This window comes from Triturus cristatus, chromosome 7 (genome assembly GCF_964204655.1).
Source record: "Triturus cristatus chromosome 7, aTriCri1.1, whole genome shotgun sequence".
NCBI classification, from domain to species: domain Eukaryota; kingdom Metazoa; phylum Chordata; class Amphibia; order Caudata; family Salamandridae; genus Triturus; species Triturus cristatus.
Genome location: NC_140590.1, coordinates 575,694,797 through 575,717,043, shown reverse-complemented (window position 1 = coordinate 575,717,043; position 22,247 = coordinate 575,694,797). Strand labels below are relative to the sequence as shown.

Here is a 22,247-nt window from a genome sequence, read left to right as displayed (position 1 = left end):
TATGAAAGCAACTAACAACTTCATTGAAGTTGAAACCCCAGACCAGCATTCAGACCCTCCAGGCAGACTTTATACCTTAAACATACAGATTGAGGGTGACATAATGCAGACCATTAGGGTAATCTTCTGGGAAAATGTAACACTTAGTCATGACATTCTCTTAGCGGAGGTCGACTGGCCACCGGAGTTTGTAAAAACAGCACCACAAGGAGAGGAGGTAATTTTCTGTTCTTTTTTCGGCTTGTCCCTGATGAGGTTAAACAAGTGTATGTCACAGAATGGGCTCTTACACAAGCCACGGCATTATACTGCAACCATGTAGGTTGGGATCAGGACTTGACTTATCATATTATACCCATATGGTCCAGCCCACAAGTGCAACCACAATACCCAATACCCAATTACGTATTAAACGAAAGCACCTGTGAGAGAAATCCTGTCCCAACTAGAGTACCAGGGAATAGTTGAACCCTGTGTATCTCCTATGAATAATCCCCTACTTCTGGTTGCTAAACCAGATCATTCCTATCGCATAGTCTTGGACTACAGACACTTAAGCAATCATACACGCACAGTTGTGATTCAAAACTCAAGCAGTACGGCTTTATTGAACAACATAGTCCGTAAAAAATTTAAAACAACCTTGGATATTTCCAAAGGATTTTGTCTGCCAAAACATAGCGCCTGAAAGCAGAGACATTTGACAGTGTTCTCTGCACTGGGCTCACAACTCCACCTTTGTGGGGTCCCTCAGGGGTATAAGAACAGTCCTTGATTGTTTGCTGCCCGAGTAATGTCAATCCTACATGAAAAGCATTTTCCTACATTGATGATATATATCTAACGGATGATGACTTAAAGGCACACTTAGCGAGAGTAGATCACATTGTTTTGGGATGTGCTGAACAAGTCTACAAATTCAATTTAAAAAAAAAAATTGCCTTTCTCTGTGTCCTTTTTGTAAGATACAAAATATCAAATGAGGGAAAGAGGCTGTTACCACATTGCCTAGAGAATTGTGCTCTTTTAAAATCTCCAAACACCATAAAAAATTGCAATCTGTTAAGAAGCGGACTCTAGTAACTTCTATTAAGGTTTAGTTCCTTCTATACATTCACCACCAACAGTGCCAGCCAGCTGGGTCAGCACACAGACTTCAATACCATCCGGAATGAATAGCTACCATGGAGCCCATGAACATCCCTAGCAGGTGCCTCTTGCAATTCTTAAAGAAGCAGACTAAAGAAATGCACAAAGCAATAACATCAAAGAAATGCAACTACAACACAATACTTGTTAGGATTCTTTAATTTTGGCAGAACATGCATACCAGATTATGGACAACGCAAAACACCTTTATACAATTTGATTCACCCAGATTTTTCCAGTGCACATTGGACATCAGAACACACATAAAAACTCAGATCACTACAGCCTGACATACTTACATCAAGACACCTACATACACGTGTCAACAAAACAAACTTGGTAATCCGTATAAAAGCGGGTGCCATTGCTTGAAATATGTCACATATGTCACATTCAATGAAGGTGACACAGTGCCAATTGCATATAAATCACATCTATATTCTAATGCTGAAATACATTTTGCATCCACTGAAAAAATACTGACTGCAGTTCAGATGGCTGTCATAAAGGAAAGACCACACTAAGATAACAGATGCTATACAGCAATTGGCAGGGGGAAAACTCCGGGGACAGTTGATTGGCCCTTGAAATTCTACGCCTCATTCAACAGGCAACTGGTTCCTCGCCTTACCCAGGTGTACAAGGACGCTTACGAGCGGGGCGTACTGCCGTCTTCACTACGGGAGGCCAAGACCCACTGCAGATGGGATCATACCGTTCCCTATCTCTTTTGAACACAGACTACAAAATACCGGGTAGGGTACTAGCCAATCCGTTAAAAGAAGCCACACAAATACTGGTGCATTCAGACCAAAATGGATTCATCCCCAGCAGGTGCACCAGCTTCAACTTACGTCAGCTCTTCCAGCTACTAGAATGGGCACCTACAACAGGGGAATAGACAGGGATTGCCTCTCTGGACATAGTGATGGCATTCAATACCCTGGGATGGAAATACCTAAGAGGGGCACTGGCAGGATATGGCATGGTTTCTAAATTCTTGCAATGGATTAAACTATTATACAGCACACCGCAGGCGCGAGTCAAGACAGGCCGCCTTATCTTGGACTCTTTCGAGCAAGGCACCAGAATGGGGTGCCCTCTATCACCAATTATTTTTGCCCTGGCGAAGGAGCCTCTGGCCTGTGCAATGCGCAACCGTGTAATGGACTAGGGCATCAAGGTACAAAATCAATGGCATACCATCTCGCTTTGCGCTGATGATGCCCTGACATATCTTTGATGCCAACAATTAGTGTTGAGCGGTTTGATGGAACTGCTGGACCGCTATGGACGTATTTCTGGCCTCACAGTGAATGTGGGAAAATCTCTCCTATTTCCAATGACCCCCCCCCCCCCAGTCTTCGGGCCAAAGAGCGGCCTTACCACAGGCCCTTCTGACCTGGCCATTTGACTCCTTCAAGTATCTGGGAGTTCAAATATACAACTCTCAAGTGGACACAATAGATAGCAATTTAGGCAGAGCAATCACCAATGCTCGCTCCTCTGTGGTGTCTGGACGGAATTACCACTCTCTCCAATGGGGCGTATAGCCATATCCAAAATGCTGTTGCTCCCTAGGCTGCTGTATTTCTTTGCAGCTCTCCCATTCCTGCTGCCAGGTAGGTTGTTTCGAGACCTGAAATCACTTCTCACATCCTTAATCTGGGGTAAGTCCAGAATTCGAGTTGCCCTCCCGAAACTCTATGCCGCAATTACAGAAGGAGGACTGGGTGCCCCTAATTAAGAGCATTATTATGCAGCCGCACAGCTTCAATGGCCAATGAGATGGCTAGCAAGCCATATTACTCCCGAACTGGGACACTGGTCATCACCACCTATGTCAAACGACGATCCTGGAGTGGCTGAATGGCTCAGAGACAGTGATCCCGAAGAATCCAGGCAATATATTACTGTCTACGCCATGCAGCTGCTGGACCCGTTACCTGTGGATCAGGCACTCACCCCCACCCTACAATCCCGACCTACCACTTGGGGTACTCCCAAGCCCTCAAACAAGGGTAAGACGCCCAGAAATGGTGCACTGGACCTCAGCCGGCCTAACGACATGGGGAGATTTATAGACTCCTCGCTCTGTGAGTTTGCAACTCTTGTGGACAATTATTGCATTCCCCCAGGATCATTCCTACTATACATGTCACTCACACATCATCTATTCAGGACATGGGACAACACACGAGACAAACCCAAAATATCCAAGCCACTTCAAACACTATTCACACATGAAAGAGGTGAAAGGGCAATCATTATGTTGTATAACCACCAGCCACTATATCCCTCCTGGTGCCACTTAGAGAGTACTGGGACATGGCATTATCAACAACACTAACTAATAACAGTGGGCGCAGAGCATTGGCTACCCCAAGATGATATCCACAAATGCTAGAATCAAATACACTCAATTAAATTACCTTCACCATACATACCTATCTCCACACAGGCTGGCACAAATCTACGAGGGCTCCTCAGACACCTGCCCCGATGCCTCAACCACAAAGCCACATTTATCCATATGGTTTAGTAATGCCCTCAGATAGCAGGATATTGGAACAAGGTGGCTACTACACTCTCAGAGACTACAGACACAACAGTTGTAGCACAAAGCCTTCACTTTCACTAGGGCATAACTAAACGCAATGAATGATGAAAAACTACCAATTCATTTCTGGACCTGGCACTTGGTCTAGCCAAACACAGGCTGGCTATGTCATGGAAGTCAAACTCACCCCCACATATGCACGTATGGATTGCAGACCTCAGTGGGGCACTAGTGGCCGAACATGAGTGGGTACAAGGCAACACTCAAAAACATTCCACAACTACTAATTCTCTAGACTGGCAAAATATCTAGCATTCATAGAATAAAAAATACACAGCCCCAAACTCGGCACCGGATCCTCACAGGATCAATCCATCACTTAACGGCAGCTGCCATCCCCTACCTGCCGGTCTCAAACATAGCGGGGCTACCCCACCACCTCCTCCCTTCTCTACTCTGCCCTCTCACTTCCCTCCACCCTAACCAGGACGAAAAGCACCGCCTAGTTATATTCATACCTATGTGATCACACTTTCAACTAATTCCTTCCCACACATAAACATAATTGGTCCGGACCCAGTGCTCACAACTCGGAAAATTACAACACAGTGAAAATAGTGAAAACGTTAACGTAACGTAACATGATAGGTCCGTCCAACAATTTCAATCGGCACATGATGATTTCAAAAGTTATAAATTATGTTAGTAGTGTTTTTTATTATTGCAGTAGACTTAACTAGTGTCGCCAACAGCTTTATAATTGTGACAAATGCAGAAACTGTCATATTGCGTTATGTCATGTAATGTTACATATACCTCTCATTATCACATAGGCAGCTTGAACTAAAGTGAAACATCAACAAACACCATTCAAAAAATAAAGGAAAGACCATTGGCTCAAGAGAAATAGTTAATTGTGCTTGCTCCCATCCCAGCCTTAGAGGCTGTTATAAAGGCCAGCGTCCTATTGTGAAATGGATACAATGGGCCACTTCCCTGACGGCTACTGATGTAGACTATGTCTTTGACCGTACTTTATAAACTAAAGAATGTCTCCAATATGAACGTAAATTTACCATGCCCAGTAATATATTTCCTCTTGATCAGTATAAACTCTTAATATATACTGATGGGTCAGCCCAGTCTGCTATAGGCATCAAACACCAATACTCAGCAGCCTGCCTCAAAAAACCTTCACGCAGTCCCTAGGGGATTGAACTGTACAACTGGCTGAATTGAAAGTCTTCATTCTTGCACTAGAAAATATGGATCCAGAATTACCCACACTCATAGTGTGTGATTCGTATTATTGTGTCCAGTCTTTTAATAAAACTTTGCCTCACTGGCACCTGAATGGATTCAGAGACTCAAAAGGGAATACTATAAAGCATAAGCTGCTCTGGGGAAAGGTGGCACAATTTAAAGACAGTTTGCCAAAGGCTCATGATACACGCATCGAGTCATCAGCGTGTTTGAATACATTGGCTGATGTAGCTGCCAAATCTGCAGTTAAGACTGTTACAGTAGCTGCAATTACTCGTCCCCATACTAAGGTAGATAAAGATATCATGGCAGCCGTCAATGCTTTGTGAAACGGCACTCCTTTACCTAAAAAATATCAAGCAAAATATTTCTATCACTTAAGTGCCCAAAATATTCCTGTGCTGGGTGGTCGTGTGAATCCCAACCAAGACCATAGACTAGAATTAATAATAGCTGCCCATGAGGGTGAAGCATATGCCTATGTTACTGTGGCCACCATAGTTTCTCTACTACAGCAGAACAATTAATGGGCTGGTCTGTACAAGCAGATAAAACAGTATGACCCTATTCGAGACATTTGTCCAGAAATTAAAAGCTTCACCATTGCACCACCACTGCAGAGACCCCTCTTAGTTTCAAATAAACTGCTCCTAGGTGTGTACCGCAATAAGTTAAGTCCAGGTCCCTTAAATTTGGATGGTAAATTTAAATTAATTCTACTTGTTGTAGATTTTTGCTCCAGATTTCTATGGGTGTGTCCACAATGACTGGCTGACCTTGGCATTGTTATTAAAAATGTGAAAGACTTTATCGGGACATATGCTGTAGCTGCATTTCACTTGTCCACGGCCCTGCTTTTGCCTCTAAGGCTTACAGGGATACTATGGAAACCCTGGGTGTTGCTGTTAATTATTCCTCACCATGTCATGAGTAGGGAAATTCAGTTGTGGAGAGGAAAAACACTGACTTAAAGCAAACCTTGACAGCTAGAGTATTTGGTTCAGGTCGTAGTTGGATCTATCACTTGTACGGCATTCAGAAAACATTAAATAATCTGCCTGGATGATCTGTGGGTGTTCGGACCCCGTACAAGGTCATGTTGGGCACCCACATGCCCCTTCCGGATCTTGATAGTCCTGGAACAGTGGCACTAGAGACAGTTTTTGAAATAAATATAAGTATCGCTATCTTACAAGAACTACAGGACTTCTGGGATGAGCCCAACAAACTTTAAAATTATTCTGCCATTGATGGAGTGAAGGAACAACCAGCACCCTCCGGCTTCATTTCCAAAGTTGGGGATCTAGTTAGAGAGACGATTGCGGTAAAGGAGTTTGGTCCATCTTACAGTGCACTAGTGCCATTTCTTGGCATTCAAGTTGCAAGAAACGTGATTCTGCCACTACTTGCTGGTTGTAAAGACAAACAACGTGTCTCAATTGATCAAGTAAAATTGCATCATGTGGGCGGTACTACACAGTAGGCCATGAGGACTCCTGGGTAGTTTCCAGACTTCTCTATCTACCCTTAAAGAAATTCCTCTACAAATTTTATACAACACCAACTTGGTTTCTCCCCGGCTAGGGAGTGGGGCGAATGAACTATTGTTGATTTCTGTTACCACTACAAATACATGCCAAACATTGGATGTGAGTATAGAGCTTGCTACTGTTGCTCCTAACAACAGAGTTGTTTATGATGAACCACCTTTGGAGTTGTCTACCAGTTCTCTTCTGCCAAATATGGCCCCTGTTTTTAAACAGACTGCTTCTGGTTAGTTTGTCAATGTTGATGGCTTTTGCTCTGACTCTTTTGATACTTCACTACATGGTGTACATGATTTTGTTCTTTGACTGAAACACACTTATCTGATACCTCCATAGCTTTACGTTTGGGTTGAGTTCTCATTACTTTTCCTGCTTCTTTGGATTGGATTTGTGATGGTGTTCTTCTTGCTGATAACTGACATTATCTCCCAGTGAGTTCTACTGCAGAACTGGTAGTCAAGGAGTTGAAACCTCATTCATCTTCACATAAAGTGCAAAGAGACCTGTCCCATGTGAACCTTTCTGCTTTTCCAGTGCTCGATGGAATTGTTGGAATTGTTTGGGGTAAGGTCCCATTTGATATTTTTGGCCCTACAGAGAATCCACAGATTCTTTATTTTTTTAAGGTGGAGATGGGAGACGTGATTAGCCCAGGCTATATTTCTGATGATTGGGAGGTAGAAAAAATTACCACAATGCTCTCAGAGCTTGAATATCACATTGTATTTGAAAGCAAGGATTTGTAGCTTACCTCTGCTAATTATGGAGATGTGTTTTGTTATCATCACTATGCACATCATTATTCACACAGAGCTAGTGTTCCAGGTATAGTTTTCAGATTTTACACAATGGGAACATTGCCCGACTCCTCCAGTGGGTAGCTCCAAGACATATATGGACAAAGATGCATATTTTTCAAGGCATGATACTTTAGATCCTGTTTCTTTTTATTTTAAACGTACCCCCTCACAAGCAAAGGAAAATATGCTGACCCACACAAAATTGATTTATTCAGATTAATTAATGTTCCAACAGACCCTAAAAGGCTACGACTACTGCAAATACACTATTGATTTAAAATCAGTTTAGGGAACTAGACACTGGCAAGTGCAGGGAACAGGCACTTTATTTAGACCCTTTGTAATTCCAATGCAGATGAGTTTCTTAAATAAGACATTGCAGCAGACTACTTGCTTGGGTCCGGCCAAAATGAAAGAAATTAATTTGCCTAGCATTCCCTAAATTGCCTGTTTTGATAATTGGCAACATTTTGTCAATTACACTGAGGAACAGCTCGATAGTATAGTGTTAACGGGCGGTTAGGCACAAATGCTTGTTATGCATGTTTTTTTAATTCTATACAGGGTTTTAAAGCTAGCAGACCCTCGTTACATTCGGTCTGAACACTGTTATTACTGCCTATTCCGTGAGGAAGTTATGCCAGCAATGGTTGCAATATTCTACTTTGTCTGCAGTGAAAGAACATCCTTCTCTCCTTTCACGTGACATGGATTTTTGTAAGATTTCTTGTTAAATCCTAGGTCTCCACATTCGAAGAGATTAATTTATGCCGCCTATAATGAAGTTTGAAAAACATCACAAAAGGAAGCTGCTGCACATTTAAGACAAATAGATCAAGCTAATTTAGGAAAAAACCACTTGCTGTTGTTGACAATGGCATGAATACATTGTCAACATGTATTTACAGTTTGAATAACATTGTATTGTCTGCAATTGCCATTATACAAAATGGCATGTCTTTATTATACCAAGGCAGAGTTAGCTTAGGTCGATTATGCAGTTGAGTTGGACATTGCAAGTTTTAAAATCTCACTGCATGCCATGGAGATACTTGAACCCAACAGAATAGTTCTTGCCTTTTAATTTAACACATAGACAACATGTAAAGGCTAAGAAAGACGCTGTCTATACAATGTTAAACATTGAGAAGTTAGAAAAGTTGCCTTTCATAGTAACTCAGACACCAGATGTAGTATGGTTAGTACACAGGATATCTCATTGCAAATTTCAACGTTTCATTTTACATTTTGCTTGAAACATTTATAGATATAAGTCTTTAGGAGAAGGTTTTTTCCACAAATGTGCAAGTGGGGAACAGGAGGTGTTCCTTAGTTGAAACAAGAGTGAATCTTCGCTCGGCCCCTCATTTATTTGTAAAGAAATAACTCTGCATAGGGCGTGTAATGTTTTGATGGCCAATCTGGCATGCTATTTGAAGGGAGTACCAGCTTCTTCGATTCGTCCAGGCATTAGATTACTTTTAAATAGAAGTCATTTGATGTTAAACGATCAGGGTTGCTCTGGGATGAAAGCAGATGTCCCATATGTGATTTCAGTCTCTCAGGTAGTAATGTTGTAATTCCGTGCTATTTCCTCCCATGCGTATGTTTACAGTAGTTAGCTTATGGCTTTCCATTCCAACTTTCAAGGTAAACTGTCACAAACTGAGCAGACTAAAAGCCTTATTCTTTCAGAAAGAGGTGGCACTTACAACTGCCTGCAAAACCTTTCAGCTTCTAGAAGCAAGGTCGCCCTCAAAAATGTAATCGCTATTATGCACAAACCTGCCTCGACATTTTGGTGAACTTGCCCATTACATATTTAATGCTTCCAACACCACAGGTGTAGTACACGTTTTTTAAAGCAGTTCGGTCTGGCTTTGTCAGCACATTTCAGACCATTTTTGGAGTGATACCGTTCTTCATACTAACTATGTTTTCTAGCGTTTTTGGAGGTATATCACTTGTGTTATTTCTCATTTGTGGTATTTTGGTCCCATTTTTGCTGCTCCGCAATGGATGTTCTATTTTAAGGCTAAATGGTGATTGATCTACCCACACCCAACTGTGTCATGAATGAATGATACAGGTTTATGGAATGTCTTTGCTTCAGGAACTGAACGATGACTGGGTCCTGTCCTTTAGACCTTTGTGGTTTGCCTGCGTACAGCCTGTGTTCCACTGTTTGTGGTTCTCTTATGGGTCTGCACTCAACATTTGCCTTGCAATGTAACTGGTACAATCTATGGACATAGATCTGCTGATTCGTCCAATGAGGACCCATTTTCGTAGTTGTCCCATTAGACTGCTATTGCTTCAGGAGGCTTTCTATGAGCCATTCTTCTCTTTGGATCTGGATGCTTCAGCTCCTCAGTTTTTGGATCCCGGCTGTTCTACTGCGGGCACACTGCAGGATGACACGCCTTCAGCATCGGATGATGGTGCTGACCATGTTTGTTCTTTGAAACTCCTCAAAGAGACCATTGTGGAAAGGATGTATGACGTTACAACGCACACTATTACAACGCATGCACTTACAACGCATTTTTTACAACGCATAATCCATTACAACGCATGACATTACAACGCATGACACTACAACGCATTTTTAAAAAATACCTTTACAACGCACTACCATTACAACGCATACTACCTTTACAACGCATACCATTACAACGCATAATATTAAATTACATTTAAGGTAAGTATTAGATAGTATAGGGGTAAAAATTACTATTCTAACTCCAGGGGGTGCAACAGTAGGGTAAGTGTTGGATAGTGTAGGGGTAAAAATTACTATTCTAACTCCAGGGGGTGCAACAGTAGGGTAAGTGTTGGATAGTGTAGGGGTAAAAATTACTATTCTAACTCCAGGGGGTGCAACAGTAGGGAAAGTGTTGGATAGTATAGGGGTAAAAATTACTATTCTAACTCCAGGGGGTGCATCAGTAGGGTAAGTGTTGGATAGTATAGGGGTAAAAATTACTATTCTAACTCCAGGGGGTGCATCAGTAGGGTAAGTGTTGGATAGTATAGGGGTAAAAATTACTATTCTAACTCCAGGGGGTGCATCAGTAGGGTAAGTGTTGGATAGTATAGGGGTAAAAATTACTATTCTAACTCCAGGGGGTGCATCAGTAGGGTAAGTGTTGGATAGTATAGGGGTAAAAATTACTATTCTAACTCCAGGGGGTGCATCAGTAGGGTAAGTGTTGGATAGTATAGGGGTAAAAATTACTATTCTAACTCCAGGGGGTGCATCAGTAGTGTAAGTGTTGGATAGTATAGGGGTAAAAATTACTATTCTAACTCCAGGGGGTGCACCAGTAGGGTAAGTGTTGGATAGTATAGGGGTAAAAATTACTATTCTAACTCCAGGGGGTGCATCAGTAGGGTAAGTGTTGGATAGTATAGGGGTAAAAATTACCATTCTAACTCCAGGGGGTGCATCAGTAGGGTAAGTGTTGGATAGTATAGGGGTAAAAATTACTATTCTAACTCCAGGGGGTGCATCAGTAGTGTAAGTGTTGGATAGTATAGGGGTAAAAATTACTATTCTAACTCCAGGGGGTGCATCAGTAGTGTAAGTGTTGGATAGTATAGGGGTAAAAATTACTATTCTAACTCCAGGGGGTGCATCAGTAGGGTAAGTGTTGGATAGTATAGTGTAATATTATGCGTTGTAATGGTATGCGTTGTAATGGTAGTATGCGTTGTAATGGAATGCGTTGTAAAGGTAGTTTTTAAAAATGCGTTGTAGTGTCCTGCGTTGTAATATCATGCGTTGTAATGGATTATGCGTTGTAAAAAATGCGTTGTAATGGTAGTGCGTTGTAAAAGTTGCGTTGTAAAGGTTGTTCCCCTTGTGGAAATATCGTCTGCGGATATGGAGTCCAACTTGGATTCCTTTAACACTGAAAACATGGATAACATCTTAGGAGCCTCCTTTGAATGTGAATTCGGCCTTTGCTTTTATAAATTTATTTAACTTTCATTCTTTTTATAGCATATTTTAATTGACATGTCCTTACGTGGCTTTTGTTTGCTTAGCTTGTTAACGTGACCATTATTTTCAATATATGGGTTGTTATTTTTTTGTGTGGTTTATATAAAAGCTTTTCATGGCCAAGACAAGGGTCTCATGAGGCCTTCTTGGGTTCACTTTGGTTCTCCATTTTAGATTTCTATTTTACATGTTTTAGGTTGACATTACTTTTGCAATGTTATTTTATATGTTTATGCTTGTGTGGTAAATATTTAAATTACCTGTACTATTTTTTATGCGGTAAAATCTAGTAAGAATAACTCAGTCAAAATAAGAGGCAGAATCCGTGGTATTAGAGGTTCTGAAAAGGGCTTTATTCCTTACAAAGGAATCATAGTTCGAACTAGGCAATCTTATTCCATCACCACGAAGGTTCAGGAAGGGATAGGCAATACATTATTGACAAGTAACAATATATATATGAAAAACATTGCATTAAGACAGATGCAGGAGGCGTAACAGCTGATAATACAGATAAGAATACACATACGTAATGAAAATGGGCGTAATAACAGGCGTATACTAGAAACGTCATTTAAAATGATGTCACAAGTGGGTGGATCCATAAGAGAATCCTGCAGTGTCAGCAGAAATATTTGGCAGAGATGCGCGCGCAGCCGTATGACGTGTAATTGACGTGCAACTAGAGGGTGAAGGGGAATTGACATTTAGCTCTACATGTGGAGACAAAAAGTCTGGGGGGTCAGGTCAACCTAATCCCAAATCGTATCTAATATCTTTGTTTAAGGAACTGTGTTATCCAAAAGGAAAGGTTTCTCGGACGGAATCTATTCTATACTAACTGTTAGTGCATGTACAAGCGTCTATGTGTCTACATGAGATGCGAGGGGGCAGGAATCTTCCATGGTAACAGGGGCTATGAATTACTTGCATAAAGACAGCGAGGCCAAGCTCTTTGCTCGGTAGCTGGAAGGATGTTTACCTAAACTACTAGACAGGAATGCATTGGATGAGGAGCGGAGCAGATAACTTGAAGGCTGAATACAGTTTTTGGCAGGCAACAGGCCGCGTCAGGCACCGTTAGCCGCGCAGGGAGTAGGACAAAGTTCATGGATACAGATGCAGGTCCAAGCTGGAGCATTTCAGAGGCAGAAGCAGAAAAAGGCTTGATGGCAGAATTCAGGGCCTACTCGCCTGAACTGAAAAATGTGAAAAGTGAACCATATAAAGTCGGTGGCCAATCATACTTAGGAATGGAATATTCGACCCCTTCATGGTGGATCTGAAAGAGGACACGTTGACGTTGGACGCACATATATTTGCGTCTTCATAGCTGGAACTGGAGGGAACATACATGTACTTGTAACATGTACATGGAGCCGTTGGGGTCTAAGATAGGGGACACAATTAACCATAAAAATTCATATTTCCTCATTACCTCCTTGTCCCCTACGGACCCTTATGAAATATCCATCTTCATCAATCCATCAATCTGTTCATCATTTGTTCTTCTTTCTTCTTCCGGGATCTTGAATGAAAATTCGAAGGCGGGATACACGATGTGGCACACAGACCACAAATCGCTGGCCCACATTGTAGACACAAGCAGCAACTGAATAAAATGAGAAAGCCAATACCTAGGAAGGATAGGATCCTCCATCCCCAGGCTGACAACACGCTCCAGAACCAACCGGACCAAGTCCAGGTGCCTGGATTCTGGTGTATCTGGCTTACGATCTTATGAAGTCGAGTTATGGCTTTATATACTGACGGCGCGTTTTCTGGTATGAAAACACAGCAACTTGATCCGATGACCCTACAAGCTCCGCCCCTATCGGCCAGGATGACGTCAAGGACAAGACGATTTTGAAGAACAACAATCCGCATCGCAGACTGCTCCTCTGTTAAGTTGCCTAAGGCGGAAGTAGTTTCATTCACTACTGCTTCAAGGGTTCTAGTTAATCTACGTATCAACTTACTATTAGTGACTGTACCTATGTAGGGAAAGAAACCTTTATTGAAATCTGTGTATTGCTCCCATGCTGTTTCGGTGTAGTCGACAATCGGGAGATCTCTCTGCTGTCTATTGTGTACTAAATGGGTATTCCTATGGTAATCGGGCGGGGCTAGGAAAACAGGTGGCAGAAGGAATGCAATGTAACAGGTACCATCCCAATCTAGGGGTAGGCGTATGTATGCGGTGTGACCACAGATGAAGTAGGAATGACGAGAAGCTCTAAACGTAGATTTGCCTTTATCACTGAATTCTATTACAGTGGTACATTTACTATGGCCCATGTGAATTGAACCATTCTTTCTTACACATAATTCGCCTCTAACTGGAAATACTGACATAGCGGGCAAGATTGGTGTAGCTTCAGATTCAACATTCAGGATCATGAGATTAAGTGTAAAGTTACCTAATCCATATACTTCATTTTCTAGATCAGTTCCTGAGCTTTTGGGAAGTCCCTCCTTGTTAGGGTAGCAGACTTTAAGTAAAACTAGGTTCAGGTTTCCCCAAACCCAGTTGTCTTGATAAACTACTGAATTTGAATCTAGGGAATTAATCAAACTAAACCATGCTCCACAGGAGCCATTGTGGGTGAATGGATATGGAAAGAGAGGCAGAACTCCCTTGTATTTCTGATAGGGAGGGAGTCGGCCACATATCCAACAATTTGTAGCATTGCTGATCTGATGAGAATGATGTAACATACTAATGAATGTGTTGTTGCGCAGCGCAAATCTATAGGACAACTCATGCGGGGGTAGTTCGCTAAAGGAATGTTCGGCAGTAACATTGAAAGCACACTTGGAAATAGGGTAATACATGTGTAATAATATACTGGTAATGATAATCAGAAGACTTAGAAAAAACATAATTAACAATGTCACTATGCAGTGACTACGAAGTGATTTACAGTACGCATATTTTTTTAGCTGTTTCTGTCTATTTCTCTCTCTATTTCGGTCTAGAGGATACATGTCAGAGACAAATTCAACCGATTCACCTTGGAGAGGACTTAAACAATCAAATTGTCTGACTTGCTAGACCTTAGTTTCAGTTTATAGTTTTCCTTTTCTGTCTTGTCAACCAGGGGGAGTTTTGAGTCAGTCTGTGAGGAATGCAGGGCTGATAGTTCAAGTCGGATGATAGTCCATGAAATTTTTTGATATGGCTCGAGTGCAACCACCCTTTACGTCCCTCAATCTTCACAGCTGTCCTTGTGGTCAATAAGACGAGTTTAGGCGACTGCCAGCGAGGCTCCAGCGGGTTCCTTCTGTCGAAGTTCCTTATCAGTACCAGATCTCCCGGAACCACGTCATGGGGCTTCACCTCAGTGTTATCGAGAAAAGCTGCAGCTACCTGTGAACGACAAGATTGTAGTGCAGACATCAAGGAAGCCAGGTAATCTGTCAGCATATTACAATCAACATCAGTTATTTTACGGGGTATAGGCGTCCCCCACATATTTGGTGGTCTACCGAAGATCACCTCATACGGGGATAGCCCTGTTCGAGAGTGTGCTACCATTCTCATGTAAAAGAGCGCAACTGGTAAAGCTACTATCCAGTCGACACCTTTTTCTCTACATACTTTGGACAGTCTAATTTTCAAAGTTTGATTATGCCGCTCCACGAGACCTGCTGCCTCGGGATGTCGGACACAGTGGAATTTCCATTGATAGCCTAACAAAAGTGAAACATGTTTCATTAGCTCGGATAAGAACGGTTGGCCATTATCTGAGTACACGACACGGGGCAAACCATACCGTGGGAAGAATTCTCGAACTAACTGTTTGGCAGTAGTCGGGGCAGTGTAATCTGAGACGGGATACGCCTCTGTCCACCGGGAAAGAGCGCATACAACTACGAGGACATATTTGAATCCTCGACATCGTTCCATCTGGACATAATCCATCTGGAGGACTTCAAAAGGGTGATCGGGGGGTTGAAATCCACCCTGGTCTACAGGTACGCCTTTTCCTGGATTGAACTGACAACAAATCATGCAGGTACGTACTTTCTGTTTAGCTGCTGCTCGCAAGTGTTTATTGAACCAAATGTGTTGAATACTGTCTAGCATAGCTTTCTCTCCTAGGTGCGCTGGACTATGTATTGTGTTAATGATGACTTGAACCATTGAGTCGGGGAGAAACCATATAGATTTTCCCTTTGTCATCCATCCTTGATCCGTTTGGATCCCTCCTAATTCAGTCCATCTCTTTATTTCTTCTGGTGTAGCATGTGTCTGTATGTCAATTACATCAAGGGCGGGATCCTTAACTGTCATGCAGCGTGTTGGTGTCGGAACTATTGTCTTTGTCGTGTCAGTTGTATGAGTCTGATTCTGAGCAGTCTGTTTAGCTGTTCTGTCAGCTAGGTCGTTACCCTGAGAAATAATGTCAGTCACTTTTGTATGGGCTTTACACTTCATAATCGATATTGCAGTCGGCAGATGTATTGCATCTAACAGAGCTTGAATAAGGGGACCGTGCTGGATGTGGGCACCGTGAGAAGTTAAATAACCTCTCTCTCGCCAAAGCACGCCGAAGTCATGGACGACTCCGAATGCATAACGTGAATCTGTGTATATGTTGACTTTCTTATTTTTGGCTTGAATACAGGCTTGGGTCAGAGCGATGAGCTCTGCTGCTTGAGCTGACAAGGTATCTATACAATTTGTTTCAATAACTTCAGTGTCTGTTGTGACTGCATAAGCAGCCACTAACTCTCCTGTACTTGTTCTCATGCATGAACCATCTACATACAATGTCAGGTCTGGATCTGATAATGGAATATCTGTCAAGTCTTGTCTGGGTTTCGTCGTAATAGTAATGACTTCAATACAATCATGTGCCAATGGGTCTGTTCCGCTCACTGGCAAAAGTGTGGCAGGATTTAATGTACTACAACGTCTGATTTCTATGTGTGGCTGGAACAATGTTAATTCATAACCCGTCAGTCTTGCTATGGTCAAGTGTTGTGTTTGGGTCCGGTTCAAGAGAACCTCTACTGCATGTGGTACTTGTACTGTCAATTGATGTCCTAACACTATGGCATCGCTTTGTCTGATTGCTAAAGCTGTTGCTGCGACTGATTTCAGGCACGCAGGAAGAGCCTGAGCTACGGGATCTAATGTACTGGAAAAATAAGCACTTGGCTTGTGTGATCTTGCTTGTTCCTGCGCGAGTACTGACAAAGCAGTACCTTCACGTTCTGTAACAAAAAGTGTAAAACGTTTGTTGTAACATGGTGTTGCTAAAACAGGTGCTTGACATAAAGCTTTCTTTAAGCTTTCAAAAGCTTGCGTATGTTCCTGAGTCCAAGGGAGGACAGTTGATGTCGCTGCCTCCTGTGTTGTCAACTGAATGAGTGGCTTTGCTAGAAATGCATATTGAGGGATCCACTGCCTACAGTACGAAGTGAGGCCTATGAATGCCCGTACCTCCTTTTGTGTCTTGGGTGTCGGCATGTTAACAATTAACTGGATACGGTCGGGTGTAAGCTGTCTTCCCCCCTTGGACAGCAAGTGCCCAAGGTACACAACTTGCTGGACACAGAATTGCAGCTTTGAAGGGGACACCTTGTGCCCCTTGTCGGCTAGGAAATGTAAAACCGTCAGTGATGCTTTTTCACATTCAGGTTCGCTTCGGGCGGTGATCAGCAGATCATCGACGTATTGAAGCAAGGCAGTGTTAGCTGGCATGTGGATACTGTCAAGTTCTCTTTTCAGTGCTTGGCTATAGATGCTGGGGCTTTCTGTGAATCCTTGAGGTGCGTGTGTGAATTTAAAACTTCGTCCATTTAAACTGAATCCGAACAAATATTGGCTTTCCGGATCAATTGGGACGCTAAAGAAAGCGTTCTTGAGATCAATTACAGTAAAGAACGTTGCTTCTGAATCTATGGCTGTTAGCAATGAAGAGATATCTGGGACCACGGGGTATTGTGATACAATGCTTTTATTTAATTCTCGTAGATCAATAACTAATCGATATACTGGTGGTGCTTTTGGATCAGTTCGTTTAAGAATCGGAATTATCGGGGAATTACATATATTGGAGTCCGTTTCTACAACCACTCCTTGTGCAATGAGCTCGTCAATGATTTGCAGTAAAGCCACAACAGCATCTGGCGGTAACTTGTATTGTCGTATTCGTGGTAATACTACTCCTGTTTTGAGTGTAACTCGGTATGGTGTAATGTGCATACAACCTACATCAGTGGGGCCTTGTGCCCATAAATGTGCAGGTAGATTCTGTAACCGATGATCCATGTCTCTAGACACATAGTGACCTTTAAAGTCACGCAAAAATAGTCGTACTCCTTCCGGAGAACAACATATTACAGCTCCTAGAGCTTTCAATGTTTTTATACCTAACAAGTTTTCTGGGCATGATTTTGTGAGCAATAGATCTGTAGTCCGTGTTAATGGACCGACCGATAATGCAAGCGGTTGCGATACTTCATTAATAGTGGGCTTTCCTGAAAAACCAAGGGAAATATTTTGTGAGCCTGAGAGGGGTACCCCTGGGACTTCGCTGTGACGGATAGTGGTTCTGCTTGCCCCTGTATCGAGTAGAAACTTTCTGTCTTTCCCTAATACTTGACTCTGTACATAAGGACCTTCTTGATCTACGGGAACCTCAATAAGGGGTGGGCAAACTTCCCTCTCTAGGCTATTTCATGTGTAGCGCTGATACTCTGGATAGTCATTTTGTGCATACTGGTACATCTGTTGTGTCGTGTTTTGTGTTGCAGCAATAGGCTGTGGCTGTTGTTGTTGTTGTTGTTGTGGTTGTGGTGCGGTCTGTTGTGGAACTGGCATAGGCTGTATATTCTGAGGTACTTGTTGTTGGATCTGATCCTGTCTAGGCGGACGTGGTCTCTCTTTCGTTATACCCGTAGAGATATTATGTTTTAGAACTGCGCAATCGTGTATATAATGACCTGGCTGTTTACAATAGTTGCATGTCCCTCTAACAGGACCTACTGAATCATTGGACTGTGTTGTACCCTTTTTATGACCATCAGCTGGAACTGACTGTGCAACAAGCATTTTCATTTTCGTGTCTTTCATACGTCTTTGTTCATTTTCTTGTTCTTCTCTAATTCTATTGTGATGATATTGTAACATTTGTAACATCTGTGACGGTGTGTTACCTTGCCAGGTACTCTCGAATTTTAATACTCTACCTTTAACTTGGGGCAGGGAATTCTCAACTAATTTTGTCACAAACAGATGTGGATACGACTCACTACTTGCTTTTATGCCACTATTAATACCAAAACATTTTTCAAATCGGGAATAGAAATCACTAGTGTCTTCATCTTGTTTTTGTTTACAGGCCGAAATTGCACCCCAGTCTTCCTTTTTCGTAGTCAATAGACGTGGTAGTACCTGCACTAATAATCCTGGTAAGGCTGTAGTCTTTTCCCCAAGCCCTGAACCTGCAGCTCGGGCTTTTTCTTCGTTTTCTAATGCTGTCCACTCTATCTTTTGGTCTCCCACCTCCCATTCCTTTTCTTTGAGTTTCTCGTAAATACCGGCAGGCAATAAAACCTTTAATATTTTCATAATGTCAGGATAAGTATACTCTCCCATGAGTAACATGTCTTTTATCTCACGGTGGAAACCTGCTGGGTCTTTGTCATGGCTAGGTACTACTTTCTTCATTTCTAATAATTCAATTTTTGTTATGGGCGTGTACACAAACACGCGTTTAAAAGTATTGTCTTCACCTCTGATTGGGTGTACTTCGCGTAAGGGATTCTGTCTGTCTATGTGATACGTTTTTCTTTCCAACTTGGGAGGAACTGAAACATGTTCTGGGCATACGAAGACAATGTACTGGTGTCGATACTCTAGAATTTCTTTAATTAAATCAGTACCCGAACCTCTCCATTTATTCGTGAGTAATTCTATCAATATATCAGGTAGGGGACCAGGATCGGAACGTTGGCTTCTATACAATATAACGAGGTGCTGTATCATGTATATACCAGCTAAACGCTGTTCGTCTGGGGTAAGATTCAAAAACGTGTGTGCTAACGCATCATCACTGTATTTTTCAGAACTGTCAGCCCATTGTACTGCTGACCTAGCTAATTCTTGTTCATCCATAGAGTCGAGCATATGATACCCCCTTCGGTCTCGGAGTAATTTATCAGCAGCCTGGAATAAGTGTTCAGGGGACTTCGCATTTAGCATAGGGGCTTGAAAATGTCTGTTACATTCTGGACGTATCGGACGTATCGGGTCATTAAAGTATCTGGTATTGTTACAGGGTCTTCCCCTACCTACATAAGCAATCGTTTCTAATTGTCCTGTGGGCATTTCTGATTCTTCCTCCTCCTCTCCCTCTGATTCAGTTTTGTCTGCCTCCGATCTGGCCTTATGTGTTCGTTCTACTTCCTTGCGTATCTTTCGGCACATAGCTACTATACATGTCTGTTTATCGTGCTTTCCCTCTGATATATTCTGACCCCATCTGGTAAGGACTTGCATTTCATCCTGATCTACCTCGGACCTATCTCTGTCTCTGATCAAGCAGTTTATGAAGAAACGTAACAGTAGTCTCTGTACATCCACTTTCTGGTATTCCATGGCTTCGTCAATACTTTCAGGGCCTTGCCCTGTTTGGACAAAGCGATATATATTGTCTAAATGTTTAATCATTCCTGGTAATGTCGTTAAATACGTTGAAGCTCGTCGTATACGTAGTGATGATAGCAGCATTCTGTCATTTTTACCGGGCACTGGATCATATCTACAATCTATAAGATGTTCCTTAAACATGTCGGACGTTGCTATTTGTGGTGTACGTTGGTTTGCTAAATCTCTAAGAGACGATTTGCTTCGTAATGGTGGCGTGGCGAAAATTGCTGCCGCACCTCCTGTCGCACCTTCTGAGGTGCTAGGCATAAAAGGATTTGTGGGATGTAAGGTAGAAACTGTGGATTCAGGAAAAGTTGGATTGTGCGGAGGAGTTTGTGGTTGCGGAGTTGGGGGCGGATGATCTCGGCGTTGAGCACCCTCGACAGGTGGTGTGTGTGGCGGAACATTAACATATTCGGGAGCTACATCGTCTAAATAGGAGGAAAGGAAAATATCTTTTGCGGTCTTGGGATGTGCTTTAATCGGGAGTAATGGGGGTGGCAAATCTTTCGGTATTTCCGGGGTGGCCTTAGGTAAACCTTCGGCCAAAAGAGGATACATACCATTCATAAGAGTGTTTCGTTGTCTGTCTACTTGTTCTGTTTTTACTCGGGTACCTTCCTCAATTAATATATTTTCTCGGGCTTTATTTGAGTTTTCCCTACTTTTCTCTTCCAGTCTGAGCGCTTTCTCTGTGCGCCTATGCGATTCTTTACGCCATAGTTCAATGGCATCTTTCTGTGACTGTCTGGCTTTCTTTTTCCATAATTCTTCTTCTACTCTCATGATGCAATCTGCATACCATGTCCCAGCTGCGGGCCATCTCTGACTTTCTGCTAGATCCTTGGTGTAGTCCACCCATAAATCAAGATATAACACGGCATCTAAGCCATGTTTATGATACATAAAATACCCTGGAGTATCCCTAGGTGGAATGGGAACAGCTTCTTCGAGTACTCCTTTTCTAGTTTTGATCTGTCTTAGTTTTGAAAAGAACGGCATCTTTAAACCTTGCTACTTGATTCTTACTCAAACTGGACTTGAACACAATTAATACGAAAAACACAATGATGAACACTCATTCATACCACAATTTTTGAACACAGTAAAACATTTAACATTTAACATTTAACGAACAATGATAATTAAGAGAAACTAACTACTGACATAATACTAATACTAGATAATACTAGATTATATACATGAACATACTGGATATACTGCTAAACAGTACAGATACACTGCTAAAACAGTGCAGACCGGATTTGTGTACCCAAACCCGTCAGGACCGGCACAAACCAATGTGCACGTCTAACTGCCTCCCCAGCAATGGTACTCACCGGGTAGCACGGAACGGAAGGCCTCGGAACTGAACTGAACTGGACCGGACTGGACTCGACTCGACTCGGAAACTTCGGAACCTGGTGGGCCTCTGTATACCTCGGATCTTGCTCTCTCAGCTAGGCTCTGGTCGGGATACTTCGCACGTCTCACCGCCTCGTCTGGGTGTTGATCGCAGCCTCAGTCACCCCCGCTTGGCCGGAAGGAGATACAGGAAATCCTGCGGGTACGCGTTTTTGTCCGTCCAGCTGTGGCAGAGGACCGGGCCTGCAACGCACCTCCGGCGCGTGAGATGAGAAAGTGTCCCTGTTCGGGCGCCAATTTATGTGGTAAATATTTAAATTACCTGTACTATTTTTTATGCGGTAAAGTCTAGTAAGAATAACTCAGTCAAAATGAGAGGCAGAATCCGTGGTATTAGAGGTTCTGAAAAGGGCTTTATTCCTTACAAAGGAATCATAGTTCGAACTAGGCAATCTTATTCCATCACCACGAAGGTTCAGGAAGGGATAGGCAATACATTATTGACAAGTAACAATATATATATGAAAAACATTGCATTAAGACAGATGCAGGAGGCGTAACAGCTGATAATACAGATAAGAATACACATACGTAATGAAAATGGGCGTAATAACAGGCGTATACTAGAAACGTCATTTAAAATGATGTCACAAGTGGGTGGATCCATAAGAGAATCCTGCAGTGTCAGCAGAAATATTTGGCAGAGATGCGCGCGCAGCCGTATGACGTGTAATTGACGTGCAACTAGAGGGTGAAGGGGAATTGACATTTAGCTCTACATGTGGAGACAAAAAGTCTGGGGGGTCAGGTCAACCTAATCCCAAATCGTATCTAATATCTTTGTTTAAGGAACTGTGTTATCCAAAAGGAAAGGTTTCTCGGACGGAATCTA

The 22,247-nt window shown here is 42.4% G+C and overlaps 1 pseudogene; it reads left to right on the top strand.

Annotated features, from left to right (window-relative positions):
• The first annotated feature begins 1 nt into the window (after position 1).
• Positions 2–22,247, top strand: part of LOC146810157 (uncharacterized) — a 31,596-nt pseudogene continuing 9,350 nt past the window's right edge.